This window comes from Ambystoma mexicanum, chromosome 2q, assembly GCF_040938575.1.
Source record: "Ambystoma mexicanum isolate Mex_15411 chromosome 2q, UKY_AmexF1_1, whole genome shotgun sequence".
Taxonomy (NCBI): Eukaryota; Metazoa; Chordata; class Amphibia; order Caudata; family Ambystomatidae; genus Ambystoma; species Ambystoma mexicanum.
In genome coordinates this window covers 1,480,613,090-1,480,635,075 of record NC_090924.1, presented here as the reverse complement: position 1 = coordinate 1,480,635,075, position 21,986 = coordinate 1,480,613,090, and the positions used below count along the sequence as shown (strand labels likewise).

Sequence of the window (21,986 nt, the reverse complement as noted above, 5' to 3'; positions counted from 1 at the left end):
TAGCTTCAGGTGCATAGTATGGAGATGGTTCCTGGTACAGGTCATGACGCTCGCTTCAGGTGCATAGTATGGTGCATAGTGTGGTTCCTTGTACAGGTCATGACGCTCGCTTCAGGTGCATAGTATGGTGCATAGTGTGGTTCCTGGTGCAGGTCATGACCCTAGCTTCAGGTGCATAGTATGGTGCACAGTGTGGTTTCTGGTACAGGTCATGACGCTAGCTTCAGGTGCATAGTATGGTGCATAGTGTGGTTCCTGGTACAGGTCATGACGATAGCTTCAGGTGCATAGTATGGTGCATAGTGTGGTTCCTGGTACAGGTCATGACACTAGCTTCAGGTGCATAGTATGGTGCATAGTGTGGTTCCTGGTACAGGTCATGACGCTCGCTTCAGGTGCATAGTATGGTGCATAGTATGGTTCCTGGTACAGGTCATGACGCTAGCTTCAGGTGCATAGTATGGAGATGGTTCCTGGTACAGGTCATGACGCTCGCTTCAGGTGCATAGTATGGTGCATAGTGTGGTTCCTTATACAGGTCATGATGCTAGCTTCAGGTGCATAGTATGGTGCATAGTGTGGTTCCTGGTGCAGGTCATGACGCTAGCTTCAGGTGCATAGTATGGTGCACAGTGTGGTTTCTGGTACAGGTCATGACGCTAGCGTTAGGTGCATAGTATGGTGCATAGTGTGGTTCCTGGTACAGGTCATGACGCTAGCTTCAGGTGCATAGTATGGTGCATAGTGTGGTTCCTGGTACAGGTCATGACGCTAGCTTCAGGTGCATAGCATGGTGCATAGTGTGGTTCCTGCTACAGGTCATGACGCTCGCTTCAGGTGCATAGTATGGTGCATAGTATGGTTCCTGGTACCGGTCATACCGCTAGCTTCAGGTGCATAGTATGGAGATGGTTCCTGGTACAGGTCATGACGCTCGCTTCAGGTGCATAGTATGGTGCATAGTGTGGTTCCTTGTACAGGTCATGATGCTAGCTTCAGGTGCATAGTATGGTGCATAGTGTGGTTCCTGGTGCAGGTCATGACGCTAGCTTCAGGTGCATAGTATGGTGCATGGTGTGGTTTCTGGTACAGGTCATGACGCTAGCTTCAGGTGCATAGTATGGTGCATAGTGTGGTTCCTGGTACAGGTCATGACGCTAGCTTCAGGTGCATAGTATGGTGCATATTATGGTTCCTGGTACAGGTCATGACGCTAGCTTCAGGTGCATAGTATGGAGATGGTTCCTGGTACAGGTCATGACGCTCGCTTCAGGTGCATAGTATGGTGCATAGTGTGGTTCCTGGAACAGATCATAACGCTAGCTTCAGGTGCATAGTATGGTGAATAGTGTGGTTCCTGGTACAGGTCATGACGCTAGCTTCAGTTGCATAGTATGGTGCATAGTGTGGTTCCTGGTACAGGTCATGACGCTAGCTTCAGGTGCATAGTATGGTGCATAGTGTGGTTCCTGGTACAGGTCATGACGCTAGCTTCAGGTGCATAGTATGGTGCATCGTGTGGTTCATGGTACAGGTCATGACGCTAGCTTCAGGTGCATAGTATGGTGCATAGTGTGTTTCCTGGTACAGGTCATGACGCTAGTTCAGGTGCATAGTATGGTGCATAGTGTGGTTCCTGGTACAGGTCATGACGCTAGCTTCAGTGCATAGTATGGTGCATAGTGTGGTTCCTGGTACAGGTCATGACTCTCGCTTCAGGTGCATAGTATGGTGCTTAGTATGGTTCCTGGTACAGGTCATGACGCTAGCTTCAGGTGCATAGTATGGAGATGGTTCCTGTTACAGTTCATGATGCTCGCTTCAGGTGCATAGAATGGTGCATAGTGTGGTTCCTGGTACAGGTCATGACGCTTGCTTTAGGAGCATAGTATGGTGCATAGTGTGGTTCCTAGTACAGGTCATGACGCTAGCTTCAGGTGCATAGTATGGAGATGGTTTCTGGTACAGGTCATGACACTAGCTTCAGGTGCATAGTATGGTGCATAGTGTGGTTCCTGGTATAGGTCATGATGCTAGCTTTAGGTGCATAGTATGGTGCATAGTGTGGTTCCTGGTACACGTCATGACGCTAGCTTCAGGTGCATAGTATGGTGCATAGTGTGGTTCCTGGTACAGGTCATGACGCTCACTTCAGGTGCATAGTATGGTGCATAGTATGGTTCCTGGTACAGGTCATGACGCTAGCTTCAGGTGCATAGTATGGAGATGGTTCCTGGTACAGTTCATGACGCTCGCTTCAGGTGAATAGTATGGTGCATAGTGTGGTTCCTGGTACAGGTCATGACGCTTGCTTTAGGTGCATAGTATGGTGCATCGTGTGGTTCCTAGTACAGGTCATGACGCTAGCTTCAGGTGCATAGTATGGAGATGGTTTCTGGTACAGGTCATGACACTAGCTTCAGGTGCATAGTATGGTGCATAGTGTGGTTCCTGGTACAGGTCATGATGCTAGCTTCAGGTGCATAGTATGGTGCATAGTGTGGTTCCTGGTACAGGTCATGACGCTCGCTTCAGGTGCATAGTATGGTGCATAGTGTGGTTCCTGGTACAGGTCATGACGCTAGCTTCAGGTGCATAGTATGGAGATGGTTCCTGGTACAGGTCATGACACTAGCTTCAGGTGCATAGTATGGTGCATAGTGTGGTTCCTGGTACAGGTCATGACGCTAGCTTCAGGTGCATAGTATGGTGCATAGTGTGATTCCTGGTACAGGTCATGACGCTCGCTTCAGGTGCATAGTATGGAGATGGTTCCTGGTACAGGTCATGACACTAGCTTCAGGTGCATAGTATGGTTCCTGGTACAGGTCATGACGCTCGCTTCAGGTGCATAGTATGGTGCATAGTGTGGTTCCTGGTACAGGTCATGACGCTAGCTTCAGGTGCATAGTATGGTGCATAGTGTGGTTCCTGGTACAGGTCATGACGCTAGCTTCAGGTGCATAGTATGGTCCATAGTATGGTTCCTGGTACAGGTCATGACGCTAGCTTCAGTTGCATAGTATGGTGCATAGTGTGGTTCCTGGTACAGGTCATGACGCTAGCTTCAGGTGCATAGTATGGTGCATAGTGTGGTTCCTGGTACAGGTCATGACGTTAGCTTCAGGTGCATAGTATGGTGCATAGTGTGGTTCCTGGTACTGTTGGAATTGAAATGGTATTATGCCTCCTATCGCAGTATTTGAATGTGTGTTGGCCTACGCCAAGTTGTCTAAAGTATCATGTAAAAAGACTCCGCGGCAAGGTCTTGACCTTCACGAAAATTGTGTAAGTCGCCATCTTGGATTTAGCCACCATTTTAGGTTCTCTTGTAATGTAGAAGTCACCCTGAACATCAAAATGGAGGCTGAATGACATTCTGAGTGAAATTCTGGCCGTTGTGAACTCCGCACACATGAATAAGTAATATGCCTGCAGGCCACTTGTCGGGGTCGCGAACTGAGACCTTGTCCTATCCCTGACCTATGTGTAAATGAACAACTGTATCAGCGGAACTGATCAAAATGCATAAATTTTGATTGACCTGGCAAGGAACCCTAGGCCTGGTCCCAAGAATGGTTAACCCGCGAGGGGGATGGCCAGGGCTGGATAAAGAGTATAAAAGCACAAGTATTCCAATGTACGGTCTCTCTACTAATGCATCGGACCTTCGTTGAAGTTTGTTACGTTACTCTGAGGGCCGAATAGCTATCCGTTTGTCAATTGACTTTTTGGTAACTGTTGTAGCTTTTAAATAAAGCACTTTGTATGTCCTTTGTAACCTGTGTTGGTGTGTTTCCTTTGGGCTTCCCAGCCTCATATCAATTTCTTTGTTTTCACAGTACAGGTCATGACGCTCGCTTCAGGTGCATAGTATGGTGCATAGTATGGTTCCTGGTACAGGTCATGACGCTAGCTTCAGGTGCATAGTATGGAGATGGTTCCTGGTACAGGTCATGACGCTCGCTTCAGGTACATAGTATGGTTCCTGGTACAGGTCATGACGCTAGCTTCAGGTGCATAGTATGGAGATGGTTCCTGGTACAGTTCATGACGCTCGCTTCAGGTGCATAGTATGGTGCATAGTATGGTTCCTGGTACAGGTCATGACGTAGCTTCAGGTACATAGTATGGTGCATAGTGTGGTTCCTGGTACAGGTCATGACGCTCGCTTCAGGTGCATAGTATGGTGCATAGTGTGGTTCCTGGTACAGGTCATGACGCTAGCTTCAAGTGCATAGTATGGAGATGGTTCCTGGTACAGGTCATGACGCTCGCTTCAGGTGCATAGTATGGTGCATAGTGTGGTTCCTGGTACAGGTCATGACGCTCGCTTCAGGTGCATAGTATGGTGCATAGTGTGGTTCCTGGTACAGGTCATGACGCTCGCTTCAGGTGCATAGTATGGTGCATAGTGTGGTTCCTGGTACAGGTCATGACGCTAGCTTCAGGTACATAGTATGGAGATGGTTCCTGGTACAGGTCATGACGCTCGCTTCAGGTGCATAGTATGGTGCATAGTGTGGTTCCTGGTACAGGTCATGACGCTCGCTTCAGTTGCATAGTATGGTGCATAGTGTGGTTCCTGGTACAGCTCATGACGCTAGCTTCAGGTGCATAGTATGGAGATGGTTCCTGGTACAGGTCATGACACTAGCTTCAGGTGCATAGTATGGTGCATAGTGTGGTTCCTGGTACAGGTCATGACGCTAGCTTCAGGTGCATAGTATGGTGCATAGTGTGGTTCCTGGTACAGGTCATGACGGTAACTTCAGGTGCATAGTATGGAGATGGTTCCTGGTACAGGTCATGACACTAGCTTCAGGTGCATAGTATGGTTCCTGGTACAGGTCATGACGCTAGCTTCAGGTGCATATTATGGTGCATAGTGTGGTTCCTGGTACAGGTCATGACGCTCGCTTCAGGTGCATAGTATGGTGCATAGTATGGTTCCTGGTACAGGTCATGACGCTAGCTTCAGGTGCATAGTATGGAGATGGTTCCTGGTACAGGTCATGACGCTCGCTTCAGGTGCATAGTATGGTGCATAGTATGGTTCCTGGTACAGGTCATGATGCTAGCTTCAGGTGCATAGTATGGAGATGGCTCCTGGTACAGGTCATGATGCTCGCTTCAGGTGCATAGTATGGTGCATAGGGTGGTTCCTGGTACAGGTCATGACGCTCGCTTCAGGTGCATAGTATGGTGCATAGTGTGGTTCCTGGTACAGGTCATGACGCTAGCTTTAGGTGCATAGTATGGTGCATAGTGTGGTTCCTGGTACAGGTCATGACGCTCGCTTCAGGTGCATAGTATGGTGCATAGTGTGGTTCCTGGTACAGGTCATGACGCTAGCTTCAGGTGCATAGTATGGTGCGTAGTGTGGTTCCTGGTACAGGTCATGACGCTCACTTCAGGTGCAGAGTATGGTGCATAGTATGGTTCCTGGTACAGGTCATGACGCTAGCTTCAGGTGCATAGTATGGTGCATAGTATGGTTCCTGGTACAGGTCATGACGCTCGCTTCATAGATTATATCAGGGAGAAAGAGGACCTTTCGTGCGGCTTATCGTGAATTTTGGGGTTGTCATGATTGCTCACAAAAGTTATTAGAGGGCTCCAATCAGCCAAGAATTGTGCCATTTCTCCCCTCAATGCCCCATCGATTTTTGACATGGCAGCCACATACCACACCCGCGTCTACCACTCGTTCATGTCATCCGCCAGCTGGGATTTCCGAAAGTGAGTGATCAGTCTAGAGCCTCTGGCATTCTGCTTTTAGTGGCCCCCCTGAGTGTCTACATTCCCAAAGTGCAAAACCAATGGGCCAGTTTCCAGTTTCCACATATTTCCCTGATCTGTGCAACCACATCCCTCCAGAATCCCTGGGCTTGGGGGCAGCTCCACCACATATGGAAAAGGAGCCTGGAGATGTTGCGCATATCCAGCACTGGGGGGGAGCTTGCGATTCATTCTGTGCAACCGTTCTGGAGTGAGGTACCACTGGCAAAGCAGCTTCAAGCTGTCTTCCCTGAGCTGTACCGCCTGGGATGTCCTGCTTGCCCCCGTCCAGATGTTGTTTCATGCCAGGTCATCAATGGGCCTCCCTCTGACCTCTTCCCACCTAGTCATGTACCTAGTCATGTACCTGTGTGGGGATTTAAACCTGATCGCATTCAGTACCTTGTATAGGGACGTAGATCGGGCAGCAGGGAGATCGCCTATAAATAGGTCCTGAGTTGTTCATCTAGTCCTGCTTACACTGCTCATACGTGAGGGGATGATCATCTGTCTACATCTGGCCCAGCCTAACCAACCCCCCCACCCTTCCACCGGACAAACCGGCCTATGTTCATCCCAGGGGGAAACTCAGTGTTACTCCAGAGCTCCGTCATGGGTGAGGGGAAGGTTGTGCTAACGTTTCTACGCGCTGCTTGATCCCAATACCCCAGTGTGGCCCTAGACGTCGGAAGACCCTGCCGACCCTGCTTTTGTGTCCCTGGGGAATGGCAACACCACCCCCAAGGTGCAAGGGGGATCCCCAAGGTGTCTAGCTCAATTGTTATCCAGCTTTTGGGGTGGGGGGGTGTACCTGTCTGGCTTTCCAGAATGGGAGCCAACTGGGCTGCACACAGGTGGGTTTCAGTATCAGGCACCGCCAATCCCTCCACGCTTTTGGCTGCCGTTAGTGTGCGCCAAGCTATCCTCAGAGATTTCCCGGCCCAAATGAACCGAAATACATGGGTCTGCAAGTCTTTCAGCGCCGCCCCCTTAATCTAAACTGGTAAAGCCTGGGGTGCGTAGAGTACCCTAGTAATAAAGGAATCCACTTTTTGGATTGTTTTCAAGCTGCAGATTTTTTTTTTATTTATTTTGGATTTTTTGGGGATTTTTTCAAGCAAGGATTTATTTGCCTTGGGTAGGAGGATTTATTTTGGAGTTTTACTGACTTGTTTCTCAGTAAAAACAATCCACTAACACTAATTGGCAGGCAGGCATTTCCAAAGGATTTATTTTGGAGTTTTACTGACTTGTTTCTCAGTAAAAACAATCCACTAACACTAATTGGCAGGCAGGCATTTCCAAAGGATTTATTTTGGAGTTTTACTGACTTGTTTCTCAGTAAAAATAATCCACTAACACTAATTGGCAGGCAGGCATTTCTAAAGGATTTATTTTGGAGTTTTACTGACTTGTTTCTCAGTAAAAACAATCCACTAACACTAATTGGCAGGCAGGCATTTCTACAGGATTTATTTTGGAGTTTTACTGACTTGTTTCTCAGTAAAAACAATCCACTAACACTAATTGGCAGGCAGGCATTTCTACAGGATTTATTTTTTATTTTTTTCATCTTGTTTCTCAATAGAACCAATCCAGCAACACTACACATTTTTACTGCATTTATTTTGGATTCTTTTGCAAGCAAGGCTACATTGGAAGATTTATTTTTGATTTTTTCCAACTTGTATCTCTGTAAAAACAATCCAGTAACATAGGCACACATTTTTACTTCATTTAAATGTTGGAAAAATAATGTCAAACTGCACTTAACTAATTTCTCCAGTAAATAATGCCCAGTCGCTATCATTCAGGGTGTATCAATTTGCAGCAATGGGTAGAAGGAATGCTAACACCTCGGCCATCCCATCTTCCATCGCGCCACCTGACTCGCTGGATGGTGGCTGACTGTCTCCTGCCTGCCACCCGGTACAGCTGTACCCCTCCTCTGTGCTCCTCTGTTTACCACCCCTGGCTGTATATCTGTTCTGTTACGTTTGAAAAAAAAGAATGCACCCGCAATTACTATTTTATTTCTTTCTTTTATTTATTGGATACTTTGTAAGTCCCCTACACATAAAATGGTGTTTCAAGGCACCTCAAGACAAAATAAAGGGGGCAGGAGAGAACAAGGGAGAAAGATAACAACATTCCGGCTATGCCTTGTGACATTTGGATCATTGGCAGCAAACCATGCCTGAATAGCCTACTGTCTCTACCCCAAACAATAAATACTATGTATGGTACTCTTAAATAATTTACATTTCTTATGCAGATGTAAGTAAACCAAGCAGAAAAGAAGCAGAAAAGAAATAATATGATTACCAGGTGGGGCTCGTGGCCGGCACTTGCTTCTGGCAGGCACTGGGCCACGATGGGGGGTTAGGCCAGAGTCCTAGGTGAGGCTTGTGCTGGCCCGAGCTCCGCTGGGATCTCCTAGCTCTAGTCTCCCCACCTAAGAAAACACTCCTTTTGGGTTTAGCTTTACAAATGCCATATCACAGTGAGAAAACATGTCCAAACTGGATGTACAATGTAGGCCAGTCTTATAGTCAGGCCTGGCTGAAGAGGTATGGGGGCCTAATTCAACATGATGGTTGGGGGACCCTTTGCTTACAATGCAAAACAGTCTGAGGCACCTGTGGGGTGCATACATCATAATGGAGAGCAAGAAATACAGCCATGGGTTAATAGCTGCCGATTTTCCCATTGCACTTGCACGATGCAAATGCAACGTGCCTGAAGATCCTCTGTCTGTTCTCCCTTGTCTTCTCCCCTTAAGTGCACTGGTAAAACTTGAAAATCGCTGACGGGCCTATTTGCAGTGTCTCAACTGTTAAATGTATCTTACACACTGACTGTGCCTCTGGAGACTATTATCATCTCAGAATTTCAAGGTATACTAGACTGGGGGCAGCAAGATCAAAATGATTTTCCCATGATAAGACACTTTAGGGAAGTGGTGAAATCAGGATTGGAGTCCAGTCTTGCAATTAAAGTACTTAACCACATATCTTCCCAGCTACAGCTTGTGGACATGTCTGGGTTTTGATGGAGATGGCTTAAAAAGTATGCAAATCACATGATAAACCACGCTGACAAACATTTCCTTATAGAAATATGTGTAACACGAAAAAGAAAAAAAACACAATTTTTGTTGCCCCAACCCATCCTCCTCCCCATTTTCACTGGAAAGCTACAAGTACCAGAAGTAATATAAGCCTAATCTCCAAGTAAAAACCACTGAACAGGTTATCATGCCATGTTCATTCTAGAGAGGAGTGCCTGCTACCTTTTTTGTATTTTTTCAAGGAACTTGGGGTTGGTCATCCTCCATTACCTGGGAGAACACAGACGTGGACCCCTTGCTCACTGTGCTCAGAGAGGCACAGCTCCACCTCACTGATGGGACCCAACAAGGCTGAAACACGTGTATGGGGTTGCTGGTGGTACTCTTGTTCAAAGGAGGTTTGCCTGGCATTTTGGTGCTGGACTGTCCTTGTGGGCGGGACAAAGACTGATATGCAAATGGATATTCCTCCTTTGTGAAAAGTACAGTGAGCAAAAAGTGATGGCTGCGGACTCTCAAGTGGGTAAAAACCATTGAACAGGTTATTATGCCATGTTTATTCTAGAGAGGTGTGCCTGCTACCTCTTTTGTATTTAAGCTCCATGGGGTTTGCAAATGTGCTTAGACACACAACAAAATGTATTTTGTGGTAATAATATGGTCACCTACATTTAGTCATTGTTTGACTAATAAAGAGAATTTAATTTAACTGTGCTGTTCATAACAAAATGTGTTTTAAAAAAGAGTTTCTGAGGAGAGTGGGGTTAAATTTGCTGGGTATGCACTCTGTTCTATGTTTACTTATGGTATTCTGTTAAATGTCTTAATTTTGACACCTAACCACAGCGTTTTAAATGAGTGCTCTTTCCTGCTTATTTCGTTGGGAGTCGGCTTGTTTTGGGCTTTTTTTTCTCGGGCCTGGCAGCGTGGGCAGCAATGGCTGCGGAAGAAGAAGATACGGTGGTGGCCGTGCTCCTTGTGGGCACGAAAAACTGGATAAATACCATACAAGAGGTAAGTGTGCTCACGTTTAGGGCACCTTTATTTATGTGGATGTGTATCTGGATACAATCTGGAGCACTGCGCACTCCACGAATATCGAGGGGCATGGAGGGGAGATGCGGGAAAAAAATAATCTGACTTCAAAGTCATGCGGGAAAGGAAGGAGGCTCTGACGGGCCTGTTCTGAGGCCCGAGGGACTGCCGAGGGAGGTTTAGAGAGGAATTCAGGAGGTGAGCCCCAGAGCAGTGTGCTGATCGAGAAACAAAGTTAACCCGTCAACACAAGCGGGCGCACTCCCCATCTAGCCCAGCACAACTATGAACTGGAGATTTATGGCACAGCCGGTTCCACGTATGTCTCCTTCTCCCATTTCCAGGGCAGGGCACAACTGTAAATATATGTCTACTGGGCAAAAGAGAATGGCAGTTCAATCTCACTGCTGACTTTGAACGCAAAGCTTATCCTGTGTCATGCGTTACTTATTTACTTCCAACTGTTCAGCGCGCCATTAAAACCATCTAAACGCTGCGCCTGAGGGTTGAACACTAAACAGTTTGGTACCACAGTGACCGGAGCTGGATCTTTGAAGAAACCGTGCATGTATTGTAAAAACACATTGCAAAATGTTGCGTCCATTGACCACAGTACTGAAATTGCCAGAATCAATGACCCTGTAGAAGGGTCAGATGGGGTACTGGGTGTCACTGCCTGTTGGATCAAAGGACAGTGGATCAGAGCAGGCAGGCAGCACGTGCATGGTCGAGAAACCCAGGTCTAAAAGGATGACTTAAGAGACCATCCTGGAGTCATCCGATGATCATCAAACTACATTAGAAGTCATTCCCACATCATCAGAAGTCATCACGCTGTTAAAGTCATCAGCAAATGTCTCAGAATGGTGGGTGATGAATTGGGGATGGGTTTAGGATGACTTGCTGATGATGCCAACATCATCCCTATTTTAGAAAACTCTTTGTTCCTGATGATTTTAGGTGACTTGCCGATTACGTCAAGAGCATCAACAGGTTTGCCCCAGATGATTCTGGGATGACCTGCTGATTACTTGAAGAGCATGTTTGGCCCTGATGATTTGGGGATGATTCTGGGATGACTTGCCGATTACTACAAGAGCATCACCATGAAACATGTTTATGTATCGCAAACTATTCTTAAAATTGGGCTTTTTTCGCTGCCGGCTGTCCCCGGGATAACCACAAGTTGGCGCCCCTGGTACTGGGTGCTGCACCGGGAAACATCCAAGATGTATTGAACATGTAAAACAAAACGTTTCATGAAGTAAAATATTTCCTGATATTTGTTCAGATTCAATATAGCCTGCATACGAAAGGAACACAATTGTAAAAAAATAATACTTGTTACTATTTCAGTTCGTGCACACCATACTCATGTGTCCAGCAAATGGCACCTTCTAAATACGTTCAGCACTATGACTATTAAAACAGCATTTGAAATGCATACACAGCCAGTCTTACTGTTTTCGCTTGTGCAACATATAACCATTGTCCCCATTTGTACCCTGTACATCAAATTATATATATACTGGATAAGTGAACGAACTTGCTGTTGTTTGATGGGCTGATTTCCTGAAATGGCGTACGACCACAATATATGTAGTTATGGTTAAGTTGCTAAACCCATAGGAAATTAACCATAACGTCCCCTTAACAATGTTTTTTATTGAATGAATATATATATATATATATACACACACACACACAGCACTGTGTAATAAAAATGCGTATCCGGGACACACAGATCGTTGAAAACGTGTAACTGTCCTAATTTTATGTTTGCATTCTGGGACTTGTAGTCTTGCCGTTGTAATGGCGCTACAAATCCCGGAATACAAATAAAAAAATATATAGGCATTGCCCTGTAGGCCAGTCCAGGCCTGGCAGCATCCTGGCAATGTAGACATGGCTCTCTTCATATGAAATCGTGCAGGTCAGGGCATGGGACCATTGGTGGAGGGCTTTGCAGTTCCCTCACTGGGCTGTCTCCATGTAGCCTACATCTCGGGTCAGGTTGCCTTGGCAGACCTGCTGGGCTGCAGGTGCTCCATTTTTAAAATGTAAACTGCTTTTCACTTTACAGAAACATGGGCCCAATTCTGAAGTCCATGTAAAATTGGAAAAGTATTGTTCCTTGGTGGAACAACACTTTTCCTAAAAGCACCGTATTCTGTGACATTAAGAATGTGGGGGTACAGACATCAAAGCTTCCAGTGTCCCTAATATGGCCTGACAATGGCCATAGTGCCTCTGAGGAGTGCAGGACAGGCACTGCCTGGGGATTCTCCTTGCAGAGAGCAAAAAGGAGTTAAAATACGGTGCCTGTGAGGTATCGTTAACATCTATTGTGCAAGTCTTTCCTATGTAAGCTGCACATTTCCCAGATGGCTGTACCACTTTTCTGATTTACTGAAAGCATAAAGACACTTTTGTAAGTCAGAAATGGCAGAGTTTTGAGAAATGCTCAGAAATTAGAAAATGGCAGTTTTGAGAAATGTTCAAAGTGACACCTGAGAGAATTGTGTCTTTATTTAAAAGTTTTCAAGCTTCAGATTTTTTTTCCATTTATTTTGGATTTGGGGGATTTTTTCCAAGCAACGATTTGTTTGTCTTGGGTAAGGAGCTGATGTACACGTTTTAGGCTTTATTTCAGAGTGAGCCTTTTGCAAAGTGAGGAGTGTGTCTCTCGGGAGTCAGACAGGTTGTGTTGATTTATGAGGCAGACTCCCCACGTCCAGCGCCCCCATCCGCCTCCTTGGACCAGCGCCCCCATTTCTCCGTGAGCCTCCAAGCATGCACTGGAGCATGCACTGTTGCAGACCCTTGGGGTACATCATATGTTCTTACAGTGCGTGTATCTGCAGGACACCGGGATGGTTTCCTTCCCTGGATAACAGGCTGCTGGCACATTTCATTACTTTCACACGGCGCAGCTCTAACCTGCTTTACAAGTGATATTCAAGCAGGCTAGAGCTTTACAGGAGAACATATAATATACACACGTGTCTGCAACATTGTGCTCCATTGTTTTCATACGACTTCAATGATCCAGCGTCATATATGCCAGCTATGGCTTTTGGGAGTTTCAGTCCAAAACACATCAACGTACCATGCAGCTGCAATTGTACTCGGAGCTGGGATTGGGTGTATGTGTATCATAGGCAGTGTGGGAGGGAAGGGGTGCAGTGGGCGCGCCTAGACCTACTGCAATTGATTTACTGGCACAACGGCACTTTATCACAAAACCAGCTGAGTTTTCGGGAGGGGCCGTTGTAAAGGACATGAAGCATGGGTGGCACCTCAAAGAAAAGGAGCCTACAGTCGTAAATCCTACTTTGGAAGCTGTGCAGTTAGAGCAGCATCTGTGGGGTTGGATGGGGGGGGGGGCTAATTTAATGAATATGTTGACCCAACTGTGCATTTTGAAAGCTCACTGAGGCCACGACTGTGTTCAAAACGACCACATCCCTTTCAATTTACCCGCATTTGGCTGTCCTCTAAGAAATTCATACAGATTAAGAAAGTTCGTGCATATGTAGCCCCAGGCCTAACTTGGGAGCCTGCACTTGACTGGGACAATAAGTGTGGGGGGTTGGGGGGGTTTGGAAAGATATCCACAAGGGTAACCTGAGGCGTTTCACACGAGTACACATTAGCTCTACATCGTGTGCCATCATCTGGGTGTAGTTGGTCACAGCTGTTTCACTGCATTTGGTGAAAGGCCGTTTTGCCAGGTTTTTTTGCTGCATTTTTGTTATGGGGTTTGGGGTAGGGGAAAATTAAGTAATTGTGGGTGTTGGGAGTGCGCCCCCATAGATAAATGGGGCAAAATGGGCAGGCGCCGTGGTGGTCCATCTCCCCTTGAATCATCTTCCCCTTCCCTGTTGATGCTCTACATTCATGGCTGCCTCTCCCTTGCCAGATGCCTTAGAAATATTGCCTCCTGCTTTCCTTAATCGGCTGTTGCAAGACCCCCCCCTGTGGCATGGCACATGCACATTCGCAACCACTGGAATGTAAACATGTCTGTCTTCAGCACTTAGCAATGGCTGGTTTGCTTTCGTCTTTGCAATTTTTTTTGGCAAATGGCCTGAACGATGGCACATGAATGCGGTTGCACATTGATGGTGCCATTTCACGACCAGGTCCATTCCACTGAATGCCCAGCACCTCTGAAAAGCTGGTGGAGATGATTGATCAAACCGCAGTCGCTTTGACATCTGTGCAGAGCCTGCTGACGCAGGTTCGAATCCCGGCAGCCCCAAACTCAGCCTTTTATCCTTCCGAGGTCGATAAATGAGCACCACACACCGTGGGTAATAATAAGCAGCACTCGGATACCTGAGGGTTCGTAGCACTATATAAATGCTAAATTATTATTATTATTATTATCCTGGCTCAGTTTGTTGGATCAGCCTGACAAAAGCACAATGTTGTATTTGAACAGCAGAAGTAGTTATAAAGCAACATACATTTGAGTAAAATGGTTATTCTTTAGGGCAGGGGTGCACAACTGATTTTGACAGTGGGCCAAAAGTACCTTACATGATGGCTATAGTGGGCTGAAAAGTAAATGTGGGCGGGGCGGTAGGCGCAGCAGGCGTGGCAGGAGGCTTGGCTCCACCCCTCAACCAAACACTATGCCCCATGGCGCTCAACCAAACACTATGCCCCATGGCTCCCCCACCCCTCAACCAAACACTATGCCCCATGGCCCCCCCACCCCCAACCAAACACTATGCCGCATGACACCCACCCCTCAACCAAACACTATGCCCCATGCCACCAAGCATGCACCATGCTTACATACTCATACAGACCCAAACCCCCCCACACCCAACTCGGCACACAAACTCACAAGCATACACCAATACACTATGCACCCATACAGACCCGAACTCCCCACCCCCCAACTCGGCACACAAACTCACAAGCATACACCAATACACTATGCACCCATACAGACTCGAACCCCCCCACCCCCCAACTCAGCACACAAACCCACAAGCATACACCAATACACTATGCACCCATACAGACCCGAACTCCCCACCCCCCAACTCGGCACACAAACTCACAAGCATACACCAATACACTATGCACCCATACAGACTCGAACCCCCCCACCCCCCAACTCAGCACACAAACTCACAAGCATACAGACCCCCAACTCACCATACAAACTCGCAAGCACATTCAGGCAGTCGCGACACACACTCCCCCTCCGCATCTCAACACACACTGCACTTGCACACAAACACATTCAGGCAGACCCGACACACACCCCACCGCTGCATCTCAACATACACTGAACTTGCACACAAACACATTCAGTCAGACCCGACACACACACCCCCTCCGCATCTCGACACACACTGCACTTGCACACAAACGCATTCAGTCAGACCCGACACACACCCCAACCCCGCATCTCAACATACACTGAACTTGCACACAAACACATTCAGTCAGACCCGACACACACACCCCCTCCGCATCTCGACACACACTGCACTTGCACACAAACGCATTCAGTCAGACCCGACACACACCCCAACCCCGCATCTCAACATACACTGAACTTGCACACAAACACATTCAGGCAGACGCGACACACACCCCAACCCCGCATCTCAACATACACTGGACTTGCACACAAAAACAAACATTCAGGCAGACCCGACACACACCCCACCCCCGGATCTCAACATACAAGCAGCACAAAGATCCAACAAACACACACGCTCGGAAGACAACAAAGACTTTCCTAATGGAGGGGGCCGATGCTGCTTGCGGGCCGCCCTCCATTAGGAAAGTCTTTGTTGCTGGCGGGCCGGACAAAACGGCATGGCGGGCCGCAACTGGCCCGCGGGCCTTATGTTATGCACCCATACTTTAGGGTATATCCTACTTTTTTCATCTTAACACTTCCAGACTTGTTCAGTTGCTTCGTTGAACTGCTTTGTGGCTGAAGGCAGACCTGGTTAAGACATTTTTTTTATCACAGCAGTAGTGGGTTTACAACTCCAATTAAGTAATTAACTCTTAGAATATTGCTTTGAAAATCACAGGCAGGCACTTTAAGCGCAGGCACTTTAAGCGCCAAGTCTGATAAGGCTTGATTAAAGTGAGCTCAAAGTTCCCATAAGGAGGTATTTTGGGAGGGGCAGGATCTGGGTGTAAGTGGCCATAGGGATTAAAATGACCATGGGCAGTCAATATTTCGGCAAATAACCAAACGCCTACTGGCTTTGTGTGCCTAGGTGTTCACCATTTCAGAAGTTCAGGTAAGACTGGCACCTGCCCGAGACACTTCCATGGGTGGGTTCCTAACGAACTTCCTTACTTGCTGGGCTGTGTCTGGGTACCCATCTGGCTCCCTGCGCTGGTTCTGGGTCTTGGTAATTGTCATTAGAATGCGTACTGTATTAAAATGTGTAATATTAATATTTGTGCTATTATTTCAGCATACTGGGACACAGTGGATTCCTGTCAGCAGGTAGCAGTTGAGCACTGCTTGGAACTGGCCGTTCAGTGGATATAGAGGAGGCGGACAGGAGCCACAGAAAAAGTTTTCCCGATACAAATCCCAACCCTGGTCCATCAACTGCATCAGAGGTAAGTGCCATTAGAGTTAACCAAAAGTTGGTTTGTGCCCTTATGAAATAAATAAATGCTTTTTCTCTATCCAAATACTATCGGTTGTAGGCTTCTGTGTCTCCACCCCAATCTCAAACCCTCCTCCCCAACATTCCTATGAAGCCATAGGGCTTCTAGACGACTGTGTCAGAGGGTGGGAAAAGGTAGCTCAAATACTGTGGCTCATGTATTAACCGGTTATTGTCCATCACTCATTATATGCCCACATGCAAACATATTGCTTTGTCCATTACTTATGACCTGTTAAGCTTCAAATGTCATAGTGGTGTCCTATGTTATTTTTTTAGATTGTTACAAAAGCAAGCACGCACATAGTTAAATTCCCATAGGTATATAATATCGGCATCAGTTGGCCCGGGAGCCAAATTTAGCTCCTGGTAAGCATGGTGTAAAGCTAACCAGGCTCTTCAAGGCTACAAGCAGGGCTAAATAGCCCCCAGCTCCGCTCAATTTCAAACCCTGTGCATTTGTTTTGCTTGTATGGCTCCTTTACCAATGCACTGTCCATGGGGGAAACACGAGATTGGTAATTTCTTCACAATATACCAATTATGGAAAGAAGATAAACGGAGAACCACTTCCTGAGGAAGTGACACTAATCTATATTAAATTCTAAGGAATTGCCATGGTTTCAACCAGATTTACAGCTTTGAGAAATGTAGTAATTCGAATTACGAAAGCACATTAGAGGGTGTACAGTGAAAATTGTCTATGCTTTATTTCTCACAGCCATGTGTCAACCAAAAAGTACTTTGCTTGCTCTTTTCAAACTTTTTACACAAATCTTTTTTGCATTTCAGAATGTATCCATGTTAAAGCCAGGGAAATGGGCTTTCCAGTACTCTCTGCATCCGAGTGCAGAAAAGCCCTCCAAAACAAAATTGGGAACTACCGGATGAAGAAGGAGCCAAACCTCGTCTTTTCTACACAAGTGTAGTTCCACATTCCCTTGCTCTTTTGCCTCGTCCTCGATACTAGTGTGACTCCCTGGACTGGTTCTCTTTCCCCTCTCAACCTTGCTCCCTGGGCTGGTCCCCACCGGACTCGCTTGCTCCCTAGGCTGGGCCTGTATACTCGTGTGACGCCCCTGGACTGGTTCCGTGTCCCCTATCACCCTTGCTCCCTGGGCTGGACCGAACCTGACTGGTTCTGGGTCCCCTCTCACCCTTTATTTTTAAATTGTGAAGCACCCGTGTTTGGGATTGCTACAGTTGTGTTTTTGTGCTATGTACACAGTGTCCGATTGAACCTCTGCCTCTTTTTAATAAATATAGTCGGGGAAAAAAAAACGTGTCGCTTCTTTTTAAATATAGTTTATATGCCATTACATGGTCTTGACTTTCATGGCCATTTTACCTAAATGACTGTGACCTAATTAGTCATCACTATTGTTCTAAAGGCAATTCAAAATGCAACTCTCTGAAATGGGCAGCAATTAAGCCACAGTGACGCTTTTAAAGCCCAATTCAACAAGGTGCACCAAATGTGTTTTTAAGCATTTCTTTTCAGGATTATAGTAAACATTATTTTTGTTAAAACTCCTAAATTTATTTCCAGCTCATAAACCGAAACAATGCCTATATTGTTAAAGAATATTTTTGGGATTGCTTTGTTGTTTTGATTTGTAAAGTATTATTTGGTGACTACATTAATTGCTTTTGGATTTCAAAAGGTTTATTTGGGGATTGCATTGCATTGCTTTTGGATCTCTATGAGGGTACATTTAGCCAAAAGGAAGCCAGCAGTAATCCGTTGCTTTTGTATTTATTTAGGGATGGCACTGCATTTGGATTTTTATAGGATTGTTTGGGGATTGCATTGTTTTGGGATTTTTGCTGGATTGTTTGGGGATTGGATTGTTTTTGGATTTTTAGTGGATTGTTTGGGGATTGGATTGTTTTTGGATTTTTAGTGGATTGGATTGCTTGGATTGTTTTGGGATTGCATTCCACTGAGGATTGCTAATTAACATATTTCAGGGTGCATGAAGCCAAAAAGAAGCCAAAAGCAATCCACTGAGTACAATGGGAGTTTCTGGAGTTAAATAGGATTTAAAGAGGATTTAAATGTTTGGGAAAATCCAGTAGCAATCCACTTTCAATCCAGATTTTTTTGGTAGGGTAGGCAGGTAATCAGGGTCATCTTGACCGATGTTATTCTCCCCAACCAAGGATTTCGGAGTCCCCCCACCGTACCCGATCTTGCTTGACCTTAGACAGTGGCAGAATATTGACGGAGCATAGATCTGTGTATTGCACCATTATATGAACCCCCAGGTATTTCAGGTGCTGTGAAGCCCACCAGAAAGGGAAGGACATTTTCAAGCGGCTCACCGCCTTCGGTGCTTCTGATCTATGAAGTATTGACAACTTCGTGACGTTGATCTAAAAGCCTGAGACCTTGTGAAATCGCACCAACAACGAAACGATATGGGGCAACATGGTCATAGAATCCCGCTTATATAGAAAGGAGGTTGTCTGCATATAGTGCCAATTTGTGGTGATAGCCCACCAAGTCTGACCCACATATCTCCCCCGATGAGCGCAGCAGACAGGCCAGAGGCTCCATAGACAGAGCAAACAGGAGGGAGGCCAATGGGCGTCCTTGTCGAGTCTCCCTATGCAAACCCCGTTTACCTTAATCCGGGTGGATGGAAGCACAAAGTTACCGAGCACCAATCTGAGAAACCTGGGGCTGGAACCAAACCCTTCCAATACCGTTGCTGCATTGAGTTTTTACCTGGCTGCCACCAGCCGCTGCATTGCGTTTTCACCTGGCTGCCACCAGCCGCTGCATTGCGTTTTCACCTGGCTGCCACAAGCCGCTGCATTGCGTTTTCACCTGGCTGCCCCCAGCCACTGCATTGCGTTTTCACCTGGCTGCCCCCAGCCGCTGCATTGCGTTTTCACCTGGCTGCCACCAGCCGCTGCATTGCGTTTTCACCTGGCTGCCCCCAGCCGCTGCATTGCGTTTTCACCTGGCTGCCCCCAGCCGCTGCATTGCGTTTTCACCTGGCTTCCACTGCATTGCGTTTTCACCTGGCTGACCCCAGGCGCTGCATTGCGTTTTCACCTGGCTTCCCCCAGGCGCTGCATTGCGTTTTCACCTGGCTGCCCCCAGCCGCTGCATTGCGTTTTCACCTGGCTGCCCCCAGGCACTGCATTGCGTTTTCACCTGGCTGCCCCCAGCCGCTGCATTGCGTTTTCACCGGGCTTCCACTGCATTGCGTTTTCACCTGGCTGCCCCCAGCCGCTGCATTGCGTTTTCACCTGGCTGCCCCCAGCCGCTGCATTGCGTTTTCACCTGGCTGCCACCAGCCGCTGCATTGCGTTTTCACCTGGCTGCCCCCAGCCGCTGCATTGCGTTTTCACCTGGCTTCCCCCAGGCGCTGCATTGCGTTTTCACCTGGCTGCCCCCAGCCGCTGCATTGCGTTTTCACCTGGCTGCCACCAGCCGCTGCATTGCGTTTTCACCTGGCTGCCACCAGCCGCTGCATTGCGTTTTCACCTGGCTGCCACCAGCCGCTGCATTGCTTTTTCACCTGGCTGCCCCCAGCCGCTGCATTGCGTTTTCACCTGGCTGCCCCCAGCCGCTGCATTGCGTTTTCACCTGGCTGCCACCAGCCGCTGCATTGTGTTTTCACCTGGCTGCCACAAGCCGCTGCATTGCGTTTTCACCAGGCTGCCCCCAGCCGCTGCATTGCGTTTTCACCTGGCTGCCACCAGCTGCTGCATTGCGTTTTCACCTGGCTGCCATCAGCCGCTGCATTGCGTTTTCACCTGGCTGCCCCAGCCGCTGCATTGCGTTTTCACCTGGCTGCCACCAGCCGCTGCATTGCGTTTTCACCTGGCTGCCACCAGCCGCTGCATTGCGTTTTCACCTGGCTGCCCCCAGCCGCTGCATTGCGTTTTCACCTGGCTGCCACCAGCCGCTGCATTGCGTTTTCACCTGGCTGCCCCCAGCCGCTGCATTGCGTTTTCACCTGGCTTCCCCCAGGCGCTGCATTGCGTTTTCACCTGGCTGCCCCCAGCCGCTGCATTGCGTTTTCACCTGGCTGCCACCAGCCGCTGCATTGCGTTTTCACCTGGCTGCCACCAGCCGCTGCATTGCGTTTTCACCTGGCTGCCACCAGCCGCTGCATTGCGTTTTCACCTGGCTGCCCCCAGGCACTGCATTGCGTTTTCACCTGGCTGCCCCCAGCCGCTGCATTGCGTTTTCACCTGGCTTCCACTGCATTGCGTTTTCACCTGGCTGACCCCAGCCGCTGCATTGCGTTTTCACCTGGCTGCCCCCAGCCGCTGCATTGCGTTTTCACCTGGCTGCCCCCAGCCGCTGCATTGCGTTTTCACCTGGCTGCCCCCAGCCGCTGCATTGCGTTTTCACCTGGCTGCCCCCAGCCGCTGCATTGCGTTTTCACCTGGTTGCCACCAGCCACTGCATTGCGTTTTCACCTGGCTGCCACAGCCGCTGCATTGCGTTTTCACCTGGCTGCCACCAGCCACTGCATTGCGTTTTCACCTGGCTGCCCCCAGGCACTGCATTGCGTTTTCACCTGGCTGCCCCCAGCTGCTGCATTGCGGCTTCCACTGCATTGCGATTGCGTTTTCACCTGGCTGCCCCCAGCCGCTGCATTGCGTTTTCACCTGGCTGCCCCCAGCCGCTGCATTGCGTTTTCACCTGGCTGCCCCCAGCCGCTGCATTGCGTTTTCACCTGGCTGCCACCAGCCGCTGCATTGCGTTTTCACCTGGCTGCCCCCAGCCGCTGCATTGCGTTTTCACCTGGCTGCCACCAGGCGCTGCATTGCGTTTTCACCTGGCTGCCACCAGCCGTTGCATTGCGTTTTCACCTGGCTGCCCCCAAACGCTGCATTGCGTTTTCACCTGGCTGCCACCAGGCGCTGCATTGCGTTTTCACCTGGCTGCCCCCAGCCGCTGCATTGCGTTTTCACCTGGCTGCCCCCAGCCGCTGCATTGCGTTTTCACCTGGCTGCCCCCAGCCGCTGCATTGCGTTTTCACCTGGCTGCCCCCAGCCACTGCATTGCGTTTTCACCTGGCTGCCCCCAGCCGCTGCATTGCGTTTTCACCTGGCTGCCCCCAAACACTGCATTGCGTTTTCACCTGGCTGCCACCAGCCGCTGCATTGCGTTTTCACCTGGCTGCCCCCAAACACTGCATTGCGTTTTCACCTGGCTGCCACCAGGCGCTGCATTGCGTTTTGACCTGGCTGCCCCCAGCCACTGCATTGCGTTTTCACCTGGCTGCCACCAGCCGCTGCATTGCGTTTTCACCTGGCTGCCACCAGCCACTGCATTGCGTTTTCACCTGGCTGCCCCCAGCCACTGCATTGCGTTTTCACCTGGCTGCCCCCAGCCACTGCATTGCGTTTTCACCTGGCTGCCACCAGCCACTGCATTGCGTTTTCACCTGGCTGCCCCCAGG

General features: G+C 48.3%; 1 protein-coding gene and 1 long non-coding RNA gene across 4 annotated transcripts in view; one reads left to right on the top strand and one right to left on the bottom strand.

The window, feature by feature from the left end:
- Positions 1-21,986, bottom strand: part of LOC138570300 (NACHT, LRR and PYD domains-containing protein 3-like) — a 348,872-nt gene that overhangs the window by 224,169 nt on the left and 102,717 nt on the right. The gene's annotated exons all lie outside the window — the stretch shown is intronic.
- Positions 16,353-17,835, top strand: LOC138570299 (uncharacterized). The gene is made up of 2 exons (XR_011303437.1): positions 16,353-16,504; positions 17,347-17,835. It is a non-coding gene; the product is annotated as an uncharacterized lncRNA (long non-coding RNA).